This window comes from Eschrichtius robustus, chromosome 1 (genome assembly GCF_028021215.1).
Source record: "Eschrichtius robustus isolate mEscRob2 chromosome 1, mEscRob2.pri, whole genome shotgun sequence".
Lineage (NCBI taxonomy): Eukaryota > Metazoa > Chordata > Mammalia > Artiodactyla > Eschrichtiidae > Eschrichtius > Eschrichtius robustus.
In genome coordinates, this window is record NC_090824.1 from 121,208,321 (window position 1) to 121,224,800 (window position 16,480).

Sequence of the window (16,480 nt, forward strand, 5' to 3'; positions counted from 1 at the left end):
CGCCTCTGAGGGGCGGCGGGGGGAGGGGGAGGGATCCCATGCCCGAAGGGGGAAATTGGGGGACCATTGGGAGGGCAGAGGATCAAAAGGGAGTGTGGACAGGTTTCCCCTGCCCACTTGGGCCCCCAGGGAGCCTGCTGAGATCTGGGACCTGATCCTCTGCCCACCGAGGCCCCCTCCAGCCGCGGGTCCTGAGGGAGTGGGAGGGAGGGAAGGGGGAGCAAAAGTAAAGGCCAGACCTCCGGGACCAGCACCCCTGAGGGGTGGCTGGGGGAGGGGAGGAGTTCCTACACCCAGCGGCACCCACCCACAGTTAGGGGTCTAGCGCGCAATGGGGGAGACCCTGGGGGAGACCCTTGGCTGGGGTGGGGGGGGGGGCGGAGAAACAAAAGGGAACACGGCCAGCTCTTTCCCTGTCCACTTAGGCACCAGGGAGCCTATTGGGCTCCTGGGCCTAATCCTCTGCCCTCGGAGCCTCCCTCCTGCCACGCAGACCCCAAGCCCCGCCCCTACACCCCCACCCAGGGCCCCACCTCTATGCTCAGAGACCCCCTCCCTCCAACGTGCTGGGCCTAAACTCCACCCACACACCCACACTCAGGGCCCTACCTCCGAACCCTGGAAGTCCACACGCCAGAGGCCCTCCTTTCCACGTGCTGCCTCTCTCCTTCTGTGCAGGACCTAAGCAGAGGCCCCGCCCCATGCTTGAACGTCGCCCCACCTAGGCACCGCCCCCAAGGCCTTTTCCAGCTGCATGGGCCCTGAGCCTAGGCCCCACCACATGTTCAAACGTCACCCTGCCACCTGCCTAGGTCCCACCCCACCCTAAACCCCACCCCTGCCTAAGTTCCCCCCCTGCCTAAACTCCACCCCCATAGCCAAGGCCTTTTTTTTTTCCTTTCTTCTTTTAGGTTGGGGTTCTGTTTTACCTTGTTGATTCATTTATATATATATATATTTTTTCTAATAAATCTTTTATTTTTCTAATTTTATTTTATTCTTTATTCTTTGTTATTCTGCTCCTTTTGGCTTGTTTCCCCCTTTTTTTCATTTTTTTTTTTTTTAAAGATTCTCTTCTTTTTTTTTTTTAATTTTATTTATTTATTTTATTTATGGCTGTGTTGGGTCTTCGTTTCTGTGCGAGGGCTTTCTCTAGTTGTGGCGAGCGGGGGCCACTCTTCATCGCGGTGCACGGGCCTCTCACTATCGCGGCCTCTTTTGTTGCGGAGCACAGGCTCCAGACACGCAGGCTCAGTAATTGTGGCTCACAGGCCCAGTTGCTCCGCGGCATGTGGGATCTTCCCAGACCAGGGCTCGAACCCGTGTCCCCTGCATTGGCAGGCAGATTCTCAACCACTGCACCACCAGGGAAGCCCTTCATTTTTTTGTTGTGGTTTTGTTTTACCTTGTTGCCATTGTTTCAATTATATATATATTTTTCGTAATATATTATCTTTCTAATTTTATTTTTTATTCTTTGTTATTGTACTGCTCCTTATTTACCTTTTTTTTTTTTTGCTGTGCCATGCGGCTTGCAGGATCTTCGTTCCCCCACCAGAGGTTGGGCCCGAGCTCCTGTTTTGGGAGTGCCAAGTCCAAACTGATGGACTAACAGAGACCTCAGACCCCAGGGAATATTAATTGGAGTGAGGCCTCCCAGAGGTCTTCATCTTGGCACCAAGACCCGGCTTTACCCAACTGCCTGCAAACTCCAGTGCTGGATGCCTCAGGCCAAACAACCAGTAAGACAGGAATACAGCCCCAGCCATCAAAAAAAAAAAAGAAATGACAAAAAAAAAAATCACAGACGAAGGAGCAAGGTAAAAACCTACAAGACCAAATAAATGAAGATGAAATAGGCAACCTACCTGAAAAAGAATTCAGAGTAATGATAGTAAAGATGATCCAAAATCTCGGAAACAGAATGGAGAAAATACAAGAAACGTTTAACAAGGATCTAGAAGGATGAAAGAGCAAACAGTGATGAACAACACAGTAACTGAAATTAAAAATACTCTAGAAGGAATCAATAGCAGAATAACTGAGGCAAAAGAACGGATAAGTGAGCTGGAAGATAAAATGGTGGAAATAACTGCTGGGGAGCAGAATAAATAAAAAAGAATGAAAAGAATTGAGGACAGTCTCAGAGACGTCTGGGACAACATTAAATGCACCAACATTCGAATTACAGGGGTCCCAGAAGAAGAACAGAAAGAGAAAAAGGGTCTGAGAAAATATTTGAAGAGATTATAGTAGAAAACTTCTGTAACATGGGAAAGGAAATAATCAAGTCCAGGAAGTGCAGAGAGTCCCATACAGGATAAACCCAAAGAGAAACACACCGAGACACATATTAATCAAACTATCAAAAATTAAATACAGAGAAAATATATTAAAAGCAGCAAGGGAAAAGCAACAAATAACATACAAGGGAATCCCCATAAGGTTAACAGCTGATCTTTCAGCAGAAACTCTGCAAGCCAGAAGTGAGTGGCAGGACATATTTAAAATGATGAAAGGGAAAAACCTACCCAGCAAGGATCTCATTCAGACTCGACGGAGAAATCAAAAGCTTTACAGACAAGCAAAGGCTACAAGAATTTAGCACCACCAAACCAGCTTTACAACAAATGCTAAAGGAACTTCTCTAAGCGGGAAAAACAAGAAGAAGAAGTCCCACAAAAACAAACCCAAATCAATGAAGAAAATGGTAATAGGAACATACATATTGATAATCACCTTGAATGTAAATGGATTAAATGCTCCAACCAAAAGACACAGACTGGCTGAATGGATATGAAAATAAGACCCTTATATATGCTGTCTATAAGAAACCCACTTCAGACCTAGTGACACATACAGACTGAAAGTGAAGGGATGGAAGAAGATATTCCATCAAATGGAAATCAAAAGAAAGCTGGAGTAGCAATACTCGTATCAGATGAAATAGACTTTAAAATAATGACTGTTACAAGAGATAAGGCAGGACACTGCATAACGATTAAGGGATCAATCCAAGAAGAAAACAACAATTATAAATATTTATGCACCCAACATAGGAGCACCTCAATACATAAGGCAAATGCTAACAGCCATAAAAGGAGAAATCAACAGTAACATAATAGTAGTGGGGGACTTTAACACCCCACTTACACCAATAGACAGATCATCTAGACAGAAAATAAATAAGGAAACACAAGCTTTAAATGACACAATAGAGCAGATAGACTTAATTGCTATTTTTAAGATATTCTGCTGGAAAGAGGAAGAATACACTTTCTTCTCAAGTGCACATGGAACGTTCTCCAGAATAGATCACACCTTGGGTCACAAATCAAGCCTTGGAAAATTTAAGAAAACTGAAATCGTGTCAAGAATCTTTTCCAACCACAAATGCTATGAGATTAGAAATCAATTACAGGAAAAAAACAGTAAAAAACCACAGATATATGGAAGCTAACCAGTGCACTGCTAAATAACCAAGAGATCACTGAAAAAATCAAAGAAGAAATAAAAAAACCTAGAAACAAATGACAACAAAAACACTATGATCACACTGATCCAAAACCTATGGGACACAGCAAAAGCAGTTCTAAGAGGGAAGTTCATAGCAATTCAAACTCACCTCAATTTTCTCACCTTTTATTTGAGAAAAATCTCAAATAAACAATCTAACCTTACACTTAAAGCAACTAGAAAAAGAAGAACAAAGAAAAACCCAAAGTTAATAGAAGGAAAGAAAGCATAAGGATCAGAGCAGAGATAAATGAAATAGCAACGAAGAAAACAGTAGCAAAGATCAATAAAACTAAAAGCTGGTTCTTTGAGAAGATAAACAAAATTGATAAACCATTGGCCATACGCACCAAGAAATCTACAGATTCAATGCAATCCCTATCAAATTACCAATGGCATTTTTCACAGAACTAGAAGAAGAAATTTTACAGTTTGCATGGAAACAGAAAAGACCCCGAATAGCCAAAGCAATCTTAAAGAAAAATGGAGCTGGAGGAATCAGGCTCCCTAACTTCAGACTATACTACAAAGCTACAGTAATCAAGACAGTATGGTACTGGCACAAAAAACAGAAATATAGATCAATGCAACAGGATAGAAAGCCCAGAGATAAACCCATGTACATATGGTCACCTTATCTTTGATAAAGGAGGCAAAAATATACAGTGGAGAAGACAGCCTCTTCAACAAGTCGTGCTGGGAAAAATGGATAGATACATGTAAAAGAATGAAATTAGAACACACCCTCACACCACACACAAAAATAAACTCAAAATGGATTAAAGGCCTAAATGTGAGGCCAGACACTATAAAACTCTTAGAGGAAAACATAGGCAGACCACTCTATGACATAAATCACAGCAAGATCCTTTCTGACCCACCTCCTAGAGGAAGGGAAATAAAAATAAAAATAAACAAATGGGACCTAATTAAACTTAAAAGCTTTTGCACAGCAAAGGAAACTATAAACAAGACAAAAAGACAATCCTCAGAATGGGAGAAAATGTTCTCAAGTGAAACAATGGACAAAGGATTAATCTCCAAAATATACAAGCAGCTTATGCAGCTCGATATCACACACACAAAAAAACCCAATCCAAAAATGGGCAGAAGACCTAAATAGACGTTTCTCCAAAGAAGACATCCAGTTGGCCAACAAATACATGAAAAGATGCTCAACATCGCTAATCATCCGAGAAATGCAAATCAAAACCACAATGAGGTTATCACCTCACACCAAGCAGAATGGCCATCATCAAAAAATCTAGAAACAATAAATGCTGGAGAGTGTGTGGAGAAAAGAGAACCCTCCTGCACTGTTGGTGGGAATGTAAATTGATACATCCACTATGGAGAACAGTATGGAGGTTCCTTAAAAAACTAAAAACAGAACTACCATGTGACCTAGCAATCCCATTACTGGGCATATACCCTGAGAAAACCATAATTCAAAAAGATACATGTGTGACTTCCCTGGTGGCACAGTGGTTAAGAATCCACTTGCCAATGCAGGGGACATGGGTTTGATCCCTGGTCCGGGAAGATCCCACATGCTGCGGAGCAACTAAGCCCATATGCCACAACTACTGAGCCTGTGTGCCACAACTACTGAAGCCTGCGCACCTGGAGCCCATGCTCTGCAACAAGAGAAGCCACCGCAATGAGAAGCCCACCCACCGCAATGAAGAGTAGCCCCTGCTCGCCGCAACTAGAGAAAGCCCGTGCACAGCAACGAAGACCCAGTGCAGCCAAAAATTAATTAATTAATTAAAAATAAAAAGATACATGTACCACAATGTTCATTGCAGCACTATTTACAATAGTCAGGACATGGAAGCAACTTAAATGTCCATTAATAGATGAATGGATAAAGAAGATGTGGCACATATATACAATAGAATATTACTCAGCCATAAAAAGGAATGAAATTGAGTTATTTGTAGTGAGATGGATGGACCTAGAATCTGTCATACTGAGTGAAGTAAGTCAGAAAGAGAAAAACAAATATTGTATGCTAATGCATGTATGTGGAATTTAAAAAAGCGGTACTGATGAACCTAGTGGCAAGGCAGGAATAAAGACGCAGACGTATAGAATGGGTTTGAGGGCACGGCGGGGAAGGGGAAGCTGGGATGAAGTAAGAGAGTAGCACTGACATATATACACTACCAAATGTAAAATAGATAGCTAGTGGGAAACTGCTGCATAGCACAAGGAGATCAACTTGATGCTTTGTGAGGACCTAGAGGGGTGGGATAGGGAGGGTGGGATGGAGGCTCAAGAGGGAGGGGATATGGGGATATATGTATACATACAGCCGATTCACTTTGTTGTACAGCAGCAACTAACACATTGTAAAGCACTTATGCTCCAATAAAGATGTGAAAAAAAATGCAGAGGTCACAGAGGCAAAGAGGAACCAACAAGAGAGTTGGAAAGGAGCAGCTAGTGTAGTAAATAGAAGGAAAACTGGAATAACATTCTGGAAGCGTAAAGGAGAAAGTGATTCAGGAAAGAGGAAGTTGATGACTATGCCCAAAACTGGTTAATCAGTTGAGCATGAAGAAGTGACTGTTGGATTTAACAATGTGGAGGTGACCTTGATAAGATCAGTTTTTATGGAGTGTGGAGGTGAGAACATGATATTGGAGGGGGTTCAAGGAGAATGTTAGAACAAATCTGGATTCAGCAAGTATAGATGAATTGTTTGAGTCTTGCTTTAAGGCAAGAGAAGGAGAATAAAAGTAATGGAAGGTTAAGAGCAGTTTGTCCTAAAAATTAGGAAAGTGATAGCATGTTTGTAAGTTGATGGGAAAGATCTAGTCAAGAAGAGAAGATGTAGGAATGAGACGGGATACCTGCCAGGGTGACATCCTTGTGAAGAAGAGGGTAGTTATATAGTGCACAGGAGAAAGGGCCTGTCTCTGATGGAAGCATGAACAACAGTTCACCCACAGTAACAGGAGTGCAGGCAGGGTAGTTGGTCTCAGATGTACATAGATGGGTCAATGTGGTGGTTTGTGAAATTTGTGGAGTTCTATTTTTCTACTCTTTAGTAATTTATTTTAGGTATAATATACATATAGAAAAGTACAAAAATCCCAAATATATAGCTTGTAATTTTTACAAAGTGAACAAACCTGTGTAACTAGAACCCAGATCAAGAAACAGAAGATTACCAGCAACCCAGAGGGCTCCTGTGTCCTTTTCCAGTTACTACCCAAGCTGCAGCAAGGATAACCACTGTCCTGACACTGAAACTGAGCAGGACCCTGCAGGGCCCTCCTGGGTGCAAGTCCTTCTGTGTCTCCAGTTCTGGTTTGTAGAAAAAAAGCTTTCCATTCCTAGGCCTTCCTGAAGTTTCAAAGAGCAGACTCAAATGAATGATTAGAGAAGTAGAAAATTCGGAAACAAAGGGCTTGAACAATAGAGTCAGAGGACTCCTAGTTCCTCCTGAAGGGATATAGATGACAGTCTGATGTGTATCTTTGAGTTGTTCTGCAGAAACTAAGACTCCCATCTGGTGGAGGGTGTTGACTACATGTGGATCACAAGATCATAGACCCCAGACTGGTAGGAACCAGAAGATAAATGATTAATATTCCTGAAACTTCACCACCAACCAATCAGAAGAATGTCCACAAGCTGATCACGCATCCTGCAACCCTCACCCCTAAAGTTGCCTTTAAAAACCAAAAGCCATTGGGAAGTTTGGGTCTTTTGAGCATTAGCTGCTACTTCTCCTTGCTTGGCGCCCTGCAAATAAATGCAGTACTTTCCTTTATCACAGCCTGGTGTTAGATTGGCTTTGCTGCGTGTCAGGTGAGTGGACCCAAGTTGCGTTCAGTAACAACACCATAGGTTCTTTGGCCTGTTTTTGAATTTTTTATAAATACTATGTTCTCTTTTGTTTATGGCTCCTTAAACTCAACATTGAGATTCACCTATGTTGTTGTGTGTAGCCACAGCTCAATGATTATTACTGCTGTGTAATATTCCCTATATGAATATACCATACTGTATTCTATTGCTGATGAACATTTGGGTTGTTTTCAGCTTTTATCTATATGTTACGAATTGTGCTCTATGAACCTCTTGAAATGTTTTATAGGGAACATATGCATACATTTCAATTGAGTAGGTATGTAGGAGTGAAATTGCTGGGCCATAAGGTATACATATGTTTACCTTTAGTAAATACTGTCATACAGTTTTTACAACATGATCTACCAATTTAACTCTCATCAGCAAGGTGTGAGAGTTGCATTTGCTTCACTTCCTTGCTAATATTATTAATCTGTCTTTGTCATTTTAATCATTCTGGTGGGTGTTGGTGGTATCAGATGGTGGTTTTAATTTGCATTTCCCTAATGACTGATGATGTTAAGTATCGGTTTGGCCAAAAAGTTCTTTCGGGTTTTTCCCGTAAGATGGCACAGAAAAACCCGAACGAAAATTTTGGCCAACCCAGTAGCTTTTCATATGCTTATTGCCATTTGGTTATCCTGGAAATTCTCTTTTGATTACCTTTATTTTGTTCAGTGAAATAAAGGTGATTTTATGAGATGTGTATGGGGGAAGAGATATTGGAGGTTTAGAAAGAGGAAAATGTATGAAATGATTGTTTCAGATTGGAAACTAGAAAAGAAGAGAGATTAAGGGGGAAAAAATGATGCCTGGCAGTATTAAGAACCCACTGACATTAGGGAAAGTGAGTTTGAAATCAGCCACTCATTCACATTCAGCTGCAAGAGTACAGGCATAGAGTAGCCTTTACTCAGGTTTGTGATTTATCCTAGCAAGTATGAGAGAGAGGCAAAGGAGTTGAGGTTATGTTAAAGGGAGTGATCATAATGATGGACCATTGAATTTTATCTGAGTAACGTGGGGAGGGGAGGGGATGATGATGGGATGATATAAGGGGTGTACTGGAGTGTCATGTCCATGATGTGTTGGGATTGCTTTGAAGTGAGGGATTAATCCTACTTCAAGGAGTCTATTGAAGTGAGGGACTAGTCCTATTTCAAGGAGTCTATTAAAGATTTTTAGAAACAGTGACACTTGAACTAGGTCTTGGAGTTCACCAAATGATGAAAGTAATGAAGGGTTGTCCAGGTAAGCAAATGGGATTACCAAATGCATGACACTTGAACTAGGTCTTGGAGTTCACCAAATGATGAAAGTAATGAAGGGTTGTCCAGGTAAGCAAATGGGATTACCAAATGCATGAAAATACAGGGTATGTTCAGGGAAATAAATGTAGCTCCTTATAGGTAAAGAGGAGGTAGCTGGGAATGAGGGCAGGTGAAGATGAGCCTGGAAGGTGGCCAGATTACAGAAAACCTAGTGTTGTGCTTCTGTCAAGTAGTTTGGACTTTATCTGTAAGCAATGAGGATCTGTAGAAGATACTTTTTTTTTTAAAATTAATTTATTTATTTATTTAATTTTGGCTGTGTTGGGTCTTCGTTTCTGTGCAAGGGCTTTCTCTAGTTGCGGCAAGCGGGGGCCACTCTTCATCGCGGTGCACGGGCCTTTCACTGTCGCGGCCTCTCTTGTTGCGGAGCACAGGCTCCAGACGCGCAGGCTCAGTAGTTGTGGCGCACGGGCCCAGTTGCTCCGCGGCATGTGAGATCTTCCCAAACCAGGGCTCGAACCCATGTCCCCTGCATTGGCAGGCAGATTCTCAACCACTGCGCCACCAGGGAAGCCCAGAAGATACTTTAAAAAGAAGTCTTTAATACGGAAATCTTCAAGCATATACATAAATAGAATAGCATAATGAAACTCCCAAGTACCCATCATTCAGCTTCAAAAATTATCAACTCCTGACCAACCTTGTTTTATCTACCCTTGGACTAACTTTCCAACCCCAACTGGGCTATTTTGAAGTAAAGCCCAAATATATTTTTCCATTCATTTATTCTTTAGTATGTATATCACAATTGAGATAAGTAATAAACATTTAAAAAACTCAACCCACTATGTCATACCTAAAGTAGTAATTCCTTAATTTAATGAGATACCAAATGTTTTAAAATTTCCCCCACTGTATCATAATTATGTTTTACAGTGGGTTATTTGAATTAAGACACGTTGGGTTGATATATCTCTTAAATCTCTTTTAATTATAGATTCCTCCCTCTACCTTTATTGTATTGGCAGTTTATCTGTTGAACAAACTCGGTCTTTTTCCTCAACAGTTCCCCATATTTTGGATTCTGCTGATAGGATCTCAGCAATATTATTTAATATATTCCTGTCCCCAATATTTCTTGTAAACTGGTATTTAGATTTAGAAGCTTGAAGGGATTCAGGTTTGAATTTTTGTCAAGAAAATTTCATTTTGGTATTTTGTATTTCCTATTCCATCACATCAGGAGGTACATATGTCTGTTTGGTCTGTTTTTTCTTCTTTTTTTAATGTTGGGATTGAACTGTGGGGTTTGGAAGTTGTCAGCCCGATTATACATTTCCCATAACCTTTTCACCTAATCGTTTTAGTAGCCACTGATGATCATTGTTTAGTTCTTTTATTTCATAACAAATTGCAAAATGGTGGTATCCTAATTCTACAAGTCCTTTTGTATTTAAAATTTTCTATAAAGCAAAACTTTTCCTTATCAACAGTATTGCTACTCTGAAGAACAATTATTTCCCGTTACCAGTTCTCGGAACAATGAATTGGTTACCTAATGACAAACAAATTTATGTGTATTCATTTAGAACTCAAGAATTGTTAAAAAAAAAAAAAAAAAAAAAAAAAAGAACAACATACCTTATATGCTGTGATTCACTGCAATTATTTGATGGTGCTCAAAATGCTCCATCTTTGGCTAGTGTATTTTCCTATGGCTACAGTACCAAATTATCACAAACATAGTGGCTTAAAACAACAGAAACTTATTGTTTCACAGTTCTGGATGCCAGGAGTTCAAAATCGGTTTCACTGGGCCAAGTCAAGGTGTTGGCGTGGCCACGCTCCCTTTGGAGGCTTTAGGGGAGAATCTGTTCCTTGTCTCTTCTAGCTTCTTGTGGTTGCCAGCATTCTTTGGCTTGTAGCCACATCACTCTAATCTCTACCTCCATGGTCATATTGCTTTCTTTTCTCCTGTATGTCAAATCTCCTTCTGCATCTCTCTTATAAAAATACATGTGATTACACTTAGGACCCATCCTGATTATCCTATACTTTCCCCATCTCAAGATCCTTAGTAACATTTGCAAAATTTTTACCATATAAGGAGACATTTATACATTCTAGGGATTAGGACCTGATATCTTTGGGGACCATTATTCAGCATATGAAAACTAGTGAGAACCCTTTAAAGATGGCTGTTTCCTTGTGACATGACTCCTGTAATTTTGGTTAACTTCCTTATTTTCTGTTACAAGAAGACTTTCGAAGCTTATTATATTTCCTATCCCTTACCTTTAATCAGCCATTCTCATAGAAGTTTTGTTTTTTTTAAGTGTGAATGGTATTTATAAACCACAATTTGGGCATTAGGGATGCTCTTTGCTAATGGGTTGTCATTGAATCAAAAGGTCCAGGAATCAAGGGGGTAAGTGAGAATGACACTTGGCAATGTTACATCTAATAACCCACTCAAAGAATTTTTGCTTCCTGTACCTGCAATTTTGGGCTCTGCTGGTTGGGTCCCAAAGGAAGAATACATCCACTAGGAAACCAACAATGCTCCCACTGAACTGGAAATTGAGACTCCCATTTGAGCATTTAGGGTTCTTGTGCCACTGGACCAATGGGAAAAGAAAGGGGTTATTATATTGACTGGGGTGCTTGATCCCAATTATCAAGGGACATATGGCTGCTGCTAAACAATGTGACTCTCTGCAGTGCCTCCTTAGTGCCCCCATATTCAGTTGTAAAAGTTAAGGAAGGCTATAGCAATTCACTAAGAACTTAAATACTTCAGGAATGAAGTTTAGGGTCTCCCCACCAGGTAAAGAACCGCAGTCAGCTAAGGTGCTGACTGAAGGCAACTGGAAAATGATATGGGCTATGAAAAAAAAGATCAGTCTGATGGCTATTTAATTTATAAAAATGAGGACTATGCTGTCTGTTCCGTGTGTGTGTGTGTGTGTGTGTGTGTGTGTGTGTGTGTGTATAAACATTACATGTTAATCATTTCCCTCTCTCTTCTGTTGTTACATATAAAAGTTTCGGTGGTGACTAATTTTTATAATTTAGTCTTAACAGTACAAAATATCTGGGGAGTGGGTATGTGTGTTGAATTAACTAGGAAAGGAATTAACATCTCTAGCAGACGTTCATAGTGGTAGGAATTTGTGTCTTTCTTGTGGGGGACAGATTAAGCATATTTTGTAGAAGAGATAGTTTGTTGTTGTATGTAAATCTCAAAACAGGCAAACGGATGGGAATATGTGCTGAATAGTCAAAGGAGGGTGCTGGATACTGTCTTTTCTTTCAGCTCCATATCAACTCTTCTGTACTTCCCTTTGCACTGCTGTGGCAGGAGATCCACAAGCTACATTTCCCAGACTCCCTGCAGCTGGATTTCTGTTTAGTTCTGCCTTTGAGAGGCACTACTGGGATACTGGAAGGTGAGAAGGGAGAAACTATCTTTCTTAGACATTCTGGTAGTGTCACAAACAACGGCAGTGATAGCAGAAGTGACGGTAGATGCAGTGGCAGCTGTGGCTGGTTAGTGTAGGACAATTAGTTTCTGATCAGGCACATGGTTCAAGAGTAGCAGCCTCAGTGGCATAGTGACTGTGGGCTCCGGGTCATACTGTTTTCCTTTTTGCTTCCTCCAGCACTAGGGATGTTAGCTGCTTCCTCAGTTCCTGTTCTTTAGACACACTTACCTTTCATCTGTTGCTCAAGCTGTTTGAACACCTTTGTAACAAACTCCTTGTATTAAATTCCTTCTGTTTGAAATACTTAATGTGGTTTCTTCTTTTTTTTAAATTTATTTATTTTTATTTATTTTATTTTTGGCTGTGTTGGGTCTTCGTTGCTGCGTGGGCTTCTCTCTAGTTGCAGCAAGCGGGGGCCACCCCCCATTGCGGTGCGTGGGCTTCTCATCATGGTGGCTTCTCTTGTTGAGGAGCGTGGGCTCTTGGCGCGCGGGCTCACTAGCTGTGACTCGTGGGCTCCAGAGCGCAGGCTCAGTAGCTGTGGTGCACGGGCCCAGTTGCTTGGCGGCATGTGGGATCTTCCCGGACCAGGGCTCGAACCCGTGTCCCCTGCATTGGCAGGCGGATTCCCAACCACTGCGCCACCAGGGAAGCCCTTAATGTGGTTTCTTTTTCCGAGTGGACAATGACTGATAGATACATTTCCTCTAAAGTAGGCACAGGCTTCCCTGGTGGCGCAGTGGTTGCGAATCCGCTTGCCAGTGCAGGGGACACGGGTTCGAGCCCTGGTCTGGGAAGATCCCACGTGCTGCAGAGCAGCTAAGCCCGTGCATCACAACTACTGAGCCTGGGCTCTAGAGTCCATGAGCCACAACTACTGAAGCCCACGCAACTAGAGCCGCAACGAAGAGTAGCCCCCACTCGCCGCAACTAGAGAAAACCTGCACGCAGCAACGGAAGACTCAACGCAGCCAAAAATAATAAATAAATTTATTAAAAAAAAATAAAGTAGGCACTAGAGGGGCCCCCAAACAAGCTGAAGACTTAGTCTTTTTCAAGGCTCCTAGAGGTTAAGTTTCAAGACAGGTAGATTACATAACACTATGTACGGTGGTCTGGGAGTTCAGGGGAGGTTAAGAAACGTGTGAAGCAGAATGGTGAGGAAATCTTAGAAGCGGTGAGGCTTGAGTAGAGCAAACAGATCTGTGATAGGCAGGGAGGAGACAAATTTTTCCCTCAGCATTTTTTATAAGTTTAATAACAGTCATAAAATAGACATAAAATTTACCGTCTTAATCATTTTTATGTGTACAGTTCATTCATGTTGTTGAGCAACCAATCTCCAGAACTTTTTCATTTTGCAAAACCAAAACTTTACACCCATTAAACAACTCAATCCTCCAGCCCTCACAGCCTGACAACCACCATTCCTTCTTTCTCTAAAAATTTGACTGCTCCCTATGGAAGTGGAATTATATAATATTTATCTTTTTTTGACTGGCTTATTTCATTTAGTATAATGTCCTCAAGGTCCATCCATTTTAGCATCTATCAGGATTTCTTTTTAAGGCTGAATGATATTTCATTGTATATGTATATACAACTTTGTTTATCCATTCAATTGTTGATAGACACTTGGGTTGCTTCCACCTTTTGGCTATCGTGAATAATGCTGCTATGAACATGGGTGTACAAATATTTCTGAGTCTCTGCTTTCAATTCTTTTGGGTATAAATGCAGAAGTAGAGTTGCTGGATTATATCAAAATTCTATTTTTAACTTGTTTAGGAACTGCCATACTGTTTTCCATAGCACCTGCAACATTTTACATTCACACCAACGGTGTACAAAAGTTCCAAGTTCTCTACATCCTCACCAACACATATTTTGTGTTTCTGTTTTTGATAGTGGCCATTTTAATGGATGTGAGGTGGCCCTTTTTAAGCACTTCTAAGATTTTGTTGTATTGTTTTCTAAGTACATAGTTTTTAACAAGAAACCCATGGGTTTGTTATCTTTGTCTCTGTGGTTACAAAGTGACTTTTACCTCTGATTACTTAAAAAAAATTTCCTCTTTGTCACTGGTTTTTAGCAATGATATTATGAGGTATGTGGTTATCCTGTTTAGAGTTTATTAAGGCTTCTTTGCTCTGTTGATTTATCGTTTTCATCAAATTTGGAAACATTTGACTATTTCCTAAAAATTGTTCCTTTCCTTCTTGGGGGGGGGAGGGGGGTTGGCACACAATATGTAGAACTCTCCACTTGATATGATCCCGCACGTCACTGAGGCTCTTCATTTTCTCCAGTCTTTTTGTCTCTGTGCTGTATTTTTTTTTAAATTGGAGTATAATTGCTTTACAATGTTGTGTTAGTTTCTGCTGTACAATGCAGTGAATCAGTTATATGTATACCTATATTCCCTCCCTCTTGGACCTCCCTCCTACCCGCCCCCCCCACCCCATCCCATCCATCTAGGTCGTCACAGAGCACCGAGCTGAGCTTCCTGTGCTTTATAGCTTGTTCCCACTAGCTAGCTATTTTACTCATGGTAGTGTATATATGTCCATCTTAATCTCCCAATTCATCCCACCCTGCTCTTCCCCCCGTGTCCACATGTCCATTCTCTACATCTTTGTCTCTATTCCTGCCCTGCAAATAGGTTCATTTGTACCATTTTTTTCTCGGTTCCACATATATGCGTTAATATACGATATTTGTTTTTCTTTCTGGCCCAGGCCCACTTCACTCTGTATGACAGACTCTAGGTCCACCCACATCTCTACAAATGACCCAATTTCATTCCTTTTTATGGCTGAGTAATATTCCATTGTATATACGTACCACATCTTTATCCATTCATCTGTCGTTGGACATTTAGGTTCTCCATAGCAGCTGTATCAATTTACATTCCCACCAACAGTACAAAAGGGTTCCCTTTTCTCCACACCCTCTCCGGCATTTATTGTTTGTAGATTTTTTGATGATGGCCATTCTGACGCGCCTGAGTTGATACCTCATTGTAGTTTTGATTTGCATTTCTCTAATAATTAGTGACGTTGAGCATCTTTTCATGTGCCTCTCGGCCATCTGTATGTCTTCTTTGGAGAAATGTCTATTTAGGTCTTCTGCCCATTTTTGGATTGGGTTGTTTGTTTTTTGATACTGAGCTGCATGAGCTGCTTGTAAATTTTGGAGATTAATCCTTTGTCAGTTGCTTCATTTGCAAATATTTTCTCCCATTCTGAGGGTTGTCTTTTGGTCTTGTTTATGGTTTCCTTTGCTGTGCAAAAGCTTTTAAGTTTCATTAGGTCCCATTTGTTTATTTTTGTTTTTATTTTCATTATTCTAGGAGGTGGGTCAAAAAAAGAGTTTGCTGTGGTTTATGTCAAAGAGTATTTTTCCTGTTTTCCTCTAAGAGTTTTAGAGTGTCCGGTCTTAACATTTAGGTCTTTAATCCATCTGGAGTTTATTTTTGTGTATGGTGTTAGGGAGTGTTCTAATTTCATTTTTACATGTAGCTCTGTTCAGTTTTCCCAGCACCACTTATTGAAGAGGCTGTCTTTTCTCCATTGTATGTTCTTGCCTCCTTTGTCATAGATTAGGTGACCATATGTGTGTGGGTTTATCTCTGGGCATTCTGTCCTGTAGCATTGATCTATATTTCTGTTTTTGTGCCAGTACCATACTGCCTTGGTTACTGTAGTTTTGTAGTATGGTTTGAAGTTGGGGAGCCTGATTCCCTCAGCTCCATTTTTCTTTCTCAAGATTGCTTTGGCTATTCGGGGTCTTTTGTATTTCCACACAAATTGTGAAATTTTTTGTTCGAATTCTGTGAAAAATGCCATATATATACATATAAATAATTGTTTTGACAATTATTTATTAATCAGTTTGATTCCCTCAAATCCTGTTTTTCACCTTTGCTAGGGTGGTTCTAAGCTAGAGTAGCTTTTACTCCGTTTTAGCCTATTATTGAGGCATGACCCTCTGGGGCCTCACTCTATTTGATGCCTTAGGTGACTACTGAGAACTGTTTACTCTGGTTCCCCACCCTATGTGAGCTTTGGGAATTGCTGTTTATAACTAACTCCCTAGCTACTCTTTGCTTGGTTTTGTAAGGCGTCATTCTACTTATGTGCAACCAAGTACACAGCAAACACTCTAGGGGACCACTGTTTTGATTCCTTTCTAGAATGCTGCATCTTTCAATCACCTCAGCTTTCCTAAACTCTGATCTCAGTGTCTTCTCAACTCAGCAAGGTTGTCAGGCTCTGTTTGGGTTCCCCTCTCCCTGTGTCTATAGTCTGGGTATTTAAAAAAAAAAAATTTATTTATTTACTT